Source organism: Halichoerus grypus, chromosome 5 (assembly GCF_964656455.1).
Source record: "Halichoerus grypus chromosome 5, mHalGry1.hap1.1, whole genome shotgun sequence".
In the NCBI taxonomy this organism is placed as follows: Eukaryota; Metazoa; Chordata; class Mammalia; order Carnivora; family Phocidae; genus Halichoerus; species Halichoerus grypus.
In genome coordinates this window covers 41,786,270-41,795,278 of record NC_135716.1, presented here as the reverse complement: position 1 = coordinate 41,795,278, position 9,009 = coordinate 41,786,270, and positions in this window count along the sequence as shown.

The following is a 9,009-nucleotide window of genomic DNA, read 5'->3' as shown; positions in this document are numbered from 1 at the left end:
AATTATGTGGTATGTAGATTATATCTCAATAAAGCTATCTTAAAAAGGAGGATTAGGAAAATAAATTGTAGTCCTATCCATTAAATTTTTTTTCATGGGTGTGTGGGTGGCTCAGTTGGTTAAGCGACTGCCTTTGGCTCAGGTCATGATCCTGGAGTCCTGGGATGGAGTCCCGCGTCGGGCTCCCGGCTCAGCGGGGGAGTCTGCTTCTCCTTCTGACCCTCCCCCCCTCATGCTCTCTCTCTCCCTCTCTCATTCTCTCTCTCAAATAAGTAAATAAAATCTTTAACAAAAAAATTTTTTTTTCACATTAAGGCCAACTTGATTTGTCTTACAGATCTATAGGCAAGTTTCTCTTGGTTTCAAGTAATTTGATCCATTCAAAATATCCCTAATTAAAATGGTTTAGAATTGGCCCAGCTATAACCAAATAGGCCAATGAACAGAATGCCTATTAAAGGCCAAACTACGTATGGGAACTTGACATGTGACACAAGTAGTGATAAAAATCAGTTGGGATGGGGGGAGGGGATGAATAATTCAATAAATTAATCTGGTACAAGTAGTTATCCATATGGAAGAAAATAAAATTAGATCCTTCCCTTCTAGTACATACAAAAATAGATTCCAACTAGATTAAAGGTCTAATATTAAAAACTTTTGTTCTGCAAAAGTTATTACAAACAACATGAAAAGATAAGCCATCTCTATATCGATACTCTAGAGAAAATAAAGTACATATATATTGCAGCATTTTTTATAATATGAAAAATTGGAAACAACCAATATTCATCAGAAGAATACAAACACTAGTTTATTCACACAATAGAAATCTACACAGCACTAAATGTAGCAATACGGATAAACCTCTAAAACATAATGTTGTGTTAAAAAGTAAATTTTGAAAAGGTATGTAAATATTATACCAATTATAAAAAGTTTAAAAACATAAAAAATACCATATCATTAATGAATACATACATACAAAGTAGAAGTATATAAACAGACATGGAAAGAATATGTACCACTTTGAAGATAGTGATTATCATAAGAAAAAGGGAAAGAAGGAACAAGATGAAGGGGTGGGGTTTTAACCTACCTGGAACTTTTGTTTATTAAAAAAAAAATCTGAAGCAAATATGGTAAAATCTGCCCAATGAATATCTAGGGCTCAGTTAATTATTTCTGTGTGTTTGATATATTTCCTAATGTAAAAAAAAAAATTAAATAATACCTAAAGTAAAAATTTAAGACACACACAAAAATTCTATTTTTATAAGATTATTTGCCTTCATGTCTACTATATATATGTAAATGTATATATGTATATATGTGCTCTACCTCTACCTATCAGATAGCTAGATAGATAAATCAATCTAGAAAAATAGATAGATAGATCTAGAAAAATGTTCACCTAATATTAACATAACATTATATCATATAACACTGGCATTTTTTTCTTTATTATACTTCTCAAGTTTTGATTGAACTTCTAATAATGAATATGTATTCTTTTTTTTCTAAAAGTGAAAGAACTTTGCTTTATTTTTTTCCATATTTTATTCAGATTTCCTTAGTTTTTACTTTTTACCTAATGTCCATTTCCTCTTCCAGGATCCCATCTGAGATACCACATTACATTTAGTTGTCATGTCTCCTTAAGCTCCTTTTGACTGTGACAGTTTCTCAGACTTTCCTATTTTTGATGATCTTGACAGTTTTGAGGAGTACTGGTCAGATATTTTGTAAAATGTCCCTGTACCTGGATTCATCTGATGTGTTTCTCACGATCACCCTGAAGTTATGGATTTTGAGGAGGAAGACCAACAGTGTAAGTTACCATTATCATTACATCCCATAAAAGGTACATACTTGTAACATAACTCTCACTGTTGATACTGACCTTAATCACCTGGTTGAGGTGGTGTTTGTCATGTTTCTCCACTGTAAAGATACTCTATTTTCCCTTTCTTTAGAAAGAAGTCACTATGTGCTGCCTACATTTAAGGAGTGGGTAGTTATGCTTCACCTCTTTGAGGGCAGAGAACCTGCATAAATTATTTGGTATTCTCTGCATGGGAGATCTGTCTCTTCTTTCCCATGTACTTATTTATTCAGTCCTTTATTCATTCAATCGTTGATCTCAGCATGGACTCAGGGCCATTTGTTTTTCACCTCAGGTTATAATCCATTACTGCTGTATTTTATTGCTCAAATTTTTCCAGCTTTGGCCATTGGAAGTTTTTTCAGTTGGTCCCTGTGTTCATCTGACATACCTCCCTTCAGTGTGTGGTTTTTGTTTTGTTTTGTTATCAATTTTTCAAAGCAATATGCAAAAGATTAATATATTAATAATGAGAGAGATGTTGATAGATCTATTAATAGTGCTTAGTACTGGGGTGCCTGAGTGGCTCAGTCGGCATCTGCCTTCAGCTCAGGTCATGATCTCAGGGTCCTGGGATCAAGCCCCTCATTGGGCTCCCTGCTCTGCGGGGAACCTGGTTCTCCCTCTCCCTCTGCCTGCCACTCCCCCTGCTTGTGCACTTGCTCTCTTACTATCTCAGATAAATAAATAAAATCTTAAAAAAAAAAGTAGTGCTTAGTACAGTTTTGAACACAAAGACCTTAATAATAAGCAAAATTACTGATATAACAGTGAGAATATTAGCTCAACAATACTATTAAAATATTATTTTGCTGGGGCGCCTGGGTGGCTCAGTCGTTAAGCATCTGCCTTCGGCTCAGGTCATGATCCCAGGGTCCTGGGATCGAGCCCCACATCGGGCTCCCTGCTCGGCGGGAAGCCTGCTTCTCTCTCTCCCACTTACCCTGCTTGTGTTCTCTCTCTGGCTGTCTCTCCCTGTCAAATAAATAAATAAAATCTTAAAAAATAAATAAAAATAAAAAAAAAAATAAAATATTATTTTTTGAATTTTCCAAATTAGAAATCATTGACTGATCTATGATATTAATTGGAGCTAAGCTTTGGAACACTCACTACGCCAGGTATCCTGCTAAGCACTTAACATCTACTGCTCCATTAATCCTCACAACAACCCTGTAGCTAACCCTTGAGGAACATAAGGCTTAGTTTCATCACTCTAGGAGTCAAGGATCGTGCCTCTCAAAGTATGGTTTTGCCGACTTTTAACTCAGGCAAGATACCCAGCGGCAAAACATCCCTTGATGGGAATCGAAATTTCCCCCCTCAAGCAATAAGGACTGCCCAGATACCAGCAAGACCCACCCATGATCAACTCCAAGACAATGATTGACCTGACCTCTATTGCCCACCTGTATGTACCCACCAACCTTTGTCCCACATTTTCCTTACATAAACCTAGCAGTATTTTCAGCACTTGCAGACAGTCTTTGGGATATTAGTCTGCTGTCTTCTGGTGTCCGCCTCAGTGATAAATCCCTTTCTTGTTTCACCACCTCGTCTCTCTGCCTCTGGATTTTGATAGTGCTGAGTGGCTGAACCCAGTCTGCTTGGGACCCCTGGAGCTGGCTGTTCCTGCATCCTTGGGCCGGGGCTACAGTCCCTGGATCAGCAGCATCAGTAGTTCCTGAGAATTTGTTATAAACGTATATTCTTGGCTCTCACTCCAGACTTCCTGAATCAGAAACTCAGGCTGGGGCCCAGAAAGCTATGTCTTCACAAGCCCTCTAGCTGACTCGGATGCACACCAACCCTCAAAAGAGTGATTAAGCTGGGCTTTAAATTTAGGTGTAGACCTCAGAGCCCACTAAAGCCCATCTGCTTCATCACTTAATGATACTCCCTCCTTAATATACCAAGAAAGCCAGTTATAGGTGAGTTCTCAAAAACTGATCATAAAAGAGATAGGAGTCTGGGGCAGTTTTCATCCTATCCCCTTGGCTTGTAGCGCTTGACCAAATAATTTTAAGTACTAAATTTACCACTAGAGGGAGTCCTTATATCCCCTCACATATTGAATCTTCAGAGTAAAAAATCAAATCAAATAAACAAAACCATTTGCTAGAGAGAGGTTTTTTGTTTTTTTTTTAATCCGTTTATCAGCATTAAAACAATTTGCTAAAACTAACATGGAACAGCTACATCTGAAGTTACATTGTTTAGGCATAAACAATGGCAAATAAATACACTATATCATGGTTGTTCACTTAACATCTTTCTTCATTTCTAAAATGGGACAAGGCGGGAGGGGAGGAGAAAGCTAAGATTAAGAAAAGGATAACATGGGATGCCTGGGTAGCTCAGTTGGTTAAGCATCTGCCTTCGGCTCAGGTCATGATCCCAGGGTCCTGGGATGGAGTCCCCCATCGCATCAGGCTCCCTGCTCAGCAGGAAGCCTGCTTCTCCTTCTACCTCCCGCTCCCCCTGCTTGTGCTCTCTCTCTCTCTGACAAATAAATAAATTAATTAAATATTATAAAAAAAAACACATGGATGCTCGTATTTTAAAAAATAACATAACTTAAATAAAATAATCTAATTTGAACTATATCATCACCTCAGTAACTGATCCAGTTATGTATATAGCTGTCTCCTTCCACCTTATGAAGGTCTCTTGGGTTAAAGAATGGTAAATCCAGCACCTGCTACATAACAAGTTCTCAGGAAACAGTGCTGAATAAATGAGTGAATGAAGTTAATGTAACTCTTTGCAACGACTGGACCTTTCTTAAACCAACCTAAATAACTGGAATTTATTCAATGTTATGCAAACTAAGATTGTGCCATTATCACTATAAAGATAAAATATGTAGTAGTTTAAGAAAAGTCCATGAAAAGTCAGGTTATACTGCTTGTAGCCTGGAACAATAATTCCTAGAGATTTTGGAAGGTTACACCTATAATTGATCACTGACACACACTCTCCTTAGTCCATATATGGAATGTCATTCACTGACTACTTAATTTATTTAATGTTTCCATTTGTTTAAGAACTTTGCAAAAAATCATGTGTGTGGTGTGTATGTGAGAGAGAGATCTATCTCTAGAGAGATAGATCCTGGCACAGTGGAAAGAACGCTGTTAAGAGAAAATAAAGGACTGAATTCCAGCTCTTCTATTTCATCATGTGACCATGGCCAAAGCACTTGGCCTTCTCGGGCCCCCAGCTCCTCTCCTATGGAATGACGTATACTAGGAGAAAGTACAGCCTATATAAAAGTGCCTCCGAGTAGTGAAAAGATTTAAGAACAATTATGTTGATACATGTTTTGAAATGTCTGTTAACAAGAAAAGTAAGACCAAAGAAGGACCCAGCACTCAGGAGAAGAGTTCCTAAAACATATTCATTCCATATGTTAGGTGGAGGCTGAAACAGTACAATTCAATATATATTTCTTCAAAAATTTTACATGAGGCATTTGCTAAAAGATTTAAAAGTTACATGATAAATAAATAGCTGTTGCTCTAACATATAAATACCTTCACATCAATACTAAGATACGGACTGTGATCCTTAATTTGCGTCAACTTGACTGGGCCACAGGATGTCCAGACTTTTGGCCAAACATTATGCTGGGTGTGTCTGTGAGGATGTTTCAGAATGAGATTAACATTTGAATTGATAGACTGAGTAAAACAGATTGTCCTGCCTAATGTAGATAAGCCTTATCCAATCAATTTAAGACCTGACTAGAACAAAAAATTCTGAGGGAGAAGGAATGCTCCCGCCTGACTGCTTACACAGGTATATTGCTTTTTTTCCAGCCTTTAGACTCAGCCAGAAATATCAGTTCTTCTTGCGTCTTGTGTCTGCCAGCTTTTGGACTGGAATTCATACCATCAGCTCTCCTGGGACTCCAGCTTGCTGACTGCTTATCTTGGGACTTAGCCTCCATTATCACATGAGCCAATTCTTTTATAATAAACCGTATGGATGGATAGATAAATAATAAAAACATATATATACACACACACTATATTTAGTATATATACATATATACTATTAGTTCTGTTTCTCTGAAGAACTCTAATGCAAGGACCAAATCCTTAGCATGGCTAAAATGCCTTACATGAACTGACCTCTCCCTACCACTTCAACTACATCACATATCATGATGCCCACCACCCCCACTCCAGCTTCATTGATTTTCTTCCATTTCCTCAAACACACCATGCTCTCACTGTTATGGGGTTTTCACTCACTCATTTTTTCATTGATGAATTCAACTAATAACTAAGTTCCTACAATGAATCAAGGACTTTGGTGCTGCAGAGAATATGAACAAGATAGCAAAGTGCCTAGTTTCATGCAGAATATATTCTAGTCATGGGAGACAGAAATAGCCTATAAACAAATAGGTTAACTTCAGGGAGTGACATGTGCTTCAAAGGAAACAAAACAGTGATATGGTAATAATGAGGTGATCAGAGAAAACCTCATTCTGTGCCTACAGAATTCTGTGATAAGAAGGGGCCAGTCATGTGAAGATCTGAGAGAAGAGTGTTCTAGGCAGAGAAAATAACAAACACAAAACCGATTCTAAAATGAGCTGGAGAGATGCCTGGGTGGCTGAGTCAGTCAAGCGTCTGCCTTGGGCTCAGGTCGTGATCCCGGGGTCCTGGGATCAAGTCCCACATCGGGCTCCCTGCTCAGCAGGGAGTCTGCCTCTCCCTCTGACCTGCCACTCCCCCTGCTTGTGCTCTCTCTCTCTCTGGCAAATAAATAAATACAATCTTTAAAAAAATAAAAAAATTTTTAAAATGAATAAAATGAGCTTGATACATGCTAGGACCAGAAAGATACTGTAGCTATAACATAGTGGGGCAGTGAAAGTAGCTGGATAGGCAAGACTGAGACACAGCCTTCATAGCCAGGGTAAAGATTTACAATTTGATTTTAAGCATAGTGGGAGTCTGTTCTAATCCATTTAAGCTGCTATAGCAAAAAACAAAAACAAAAACAAAAAAAACCCCAAAACCCCCCACAAGAACAAAAACAAAACAAAACTACCATAAACTGGGTGCTTATAAAAAACAGAAATTTACTTCTCACAGTTCTGAAGGCTGTGTCCAGTGAGAGCCTTCAGAATTTGTGAGCTGAGAATTTGTTATAAATATATATTCTTGGCTCTCACTCCAGACTTCCTGAATCAGAAACTCAGGCTGGTCCGGTGTCCAGTGAGAGCCTCTTCCTGGTTGACAGCCTTTTTCTACATGTTTTATTTTGCACTGCAGTGTGTAACTGTGGGTGTGGAGAGACCAGCAAGGAGGATTTGCAGTAAAGGTGAATGATGATAGTAGCTTGCATTATGGTAATGCAGAAGAAATGAAAAAGGAATGATTCAGGATATGTTTTGGAGGTGGGACAGATGGAAATTGTCAGTGTGCCTGGGGAAAAGAAAGGATGATTCCAAGGTTTTTGGCTTGAATAATGAGTTGGGGGGTAGTTCCATTTTCTGAGACATGGAAGTTAGGGTAGATGAGAATGGGGTTGGGGGTGGGAGGAAGGAAGTCTGCCTATGCTGTCCCTCTCTCTGGACTGGTTTTCCCTCCTTCTTTACCCAGGAACCCTCCCCAATCTTTGGATCTCAGTTCAAATGTCACTTTCTCAATGAAGTACTTTCCCCAACTAGTTCAAACCAAACTTCTATATTAAGTATATGCTATCTTGGCACCATGTACTTTTCCTTAGTAGCTACATTATACTGCAAAAGCGGTCACTAACAGGTTGCCCTTGCTGACAGACTTCCCACCCCTAGATTTGTGCGCGAGGCCGTCCTAGCTCATCCAGCCACCAGCTGACCCACAGATGACCAAAAAGATATAAAAGAGCCCATTTGAGCAGACCAAAATACAAGAACCACCCAGCCCACTCACAGAACGCTGAGTTAGCCAAAGGGCTGTCATAAGCCACTAGGTTTTGCCATGGTTTGTTACAGAGCAAAAGTAGATACGGTAGCACATACCTCTGTAATTTTACATGTATTTATTTGATTAGTGTCTATCCCTCTGAGGAGACTATGAGCTCTGCAGGAGCAAAGACTGTTCTGATTTTAGTTTACCACTCCATGCTCAGAGCCCAGCATGGTATCTGGAATACAACAGGCATTCAATAGGTAACTTGCTGAATGAATGCAAGGGGGCGAAGAGGAATACATTGTAACATAAGAGAATAAGGGCAGTTTCCTAAGAGAGGTAACAAAGGATTGGGGACATCCATTTGTCCAAAACATACTTTTATCAGCATAAGGCACTGGGGAATATAAGACCAAAATTACATTTCCTCTACCTCCAAGAGCCCAGTCTAGACTAAGTGAAGACAGTACAAAATCAAGAAAGTACACTAGCAAGGAAGAGGCCCCTAACGCTGTCAGGAAGACAGAAATGTGAGAGTTGTCAAGAGAGAGTTCTTGAGAGACAGAAAGCTTGGATTTAGTACTAACAGTGTTTACTTGGAAGAGCAGCACAAGGGAAGGCCAAAAGAGCCCAAAGAACATGGGTGCTCAAAGGCAAAAGAAAAGTCTCCTGCTTGTTTTTTTGTCTCCGGGCGTACTGTTCAACAGTTTAAGTGGTCGTCACCGCATCGAACTCTAAGGTCCTTCAAGATGAGGGTCCTTTCTTCTCATCTTTGTATTAGTCCAGTGTCTAACACGATCTTTTCCAGAAAATAGGAACTCAACAAATATTTGCTGAAAAAATGAAAAGTTCAAGAGGAGACGGTAAGCATCGCTCTTACCAAAGGCAGCTTTCCGAAGAGCCCACAGTTTCAGATTCACCCCAGGCAAGCGGACACGCTGAGCAGATGTCCCAAGGCTAAGTGGCGCAGAAGCAGTAACTGGACCCCACCGGCCTTTAGTTGTACGTTTCCCTCCTAGTTACTGGTTGATTGGCTTTTTCCCTCCTTGGCTCGCAGTCCAGGCTGGAAGGACTGACTGGAGGCGGTGTTTGGTAAGCGCGGCTCTCCACGCGGACGAAAGGCCCGCCAGCGAGCGCCGGCCACACTCGGCGGGAAGGAAAGCGCCAGGCGAACGCGCCGGAGGGGCTCGGGCTGGGCGCCGCGGCACGCCC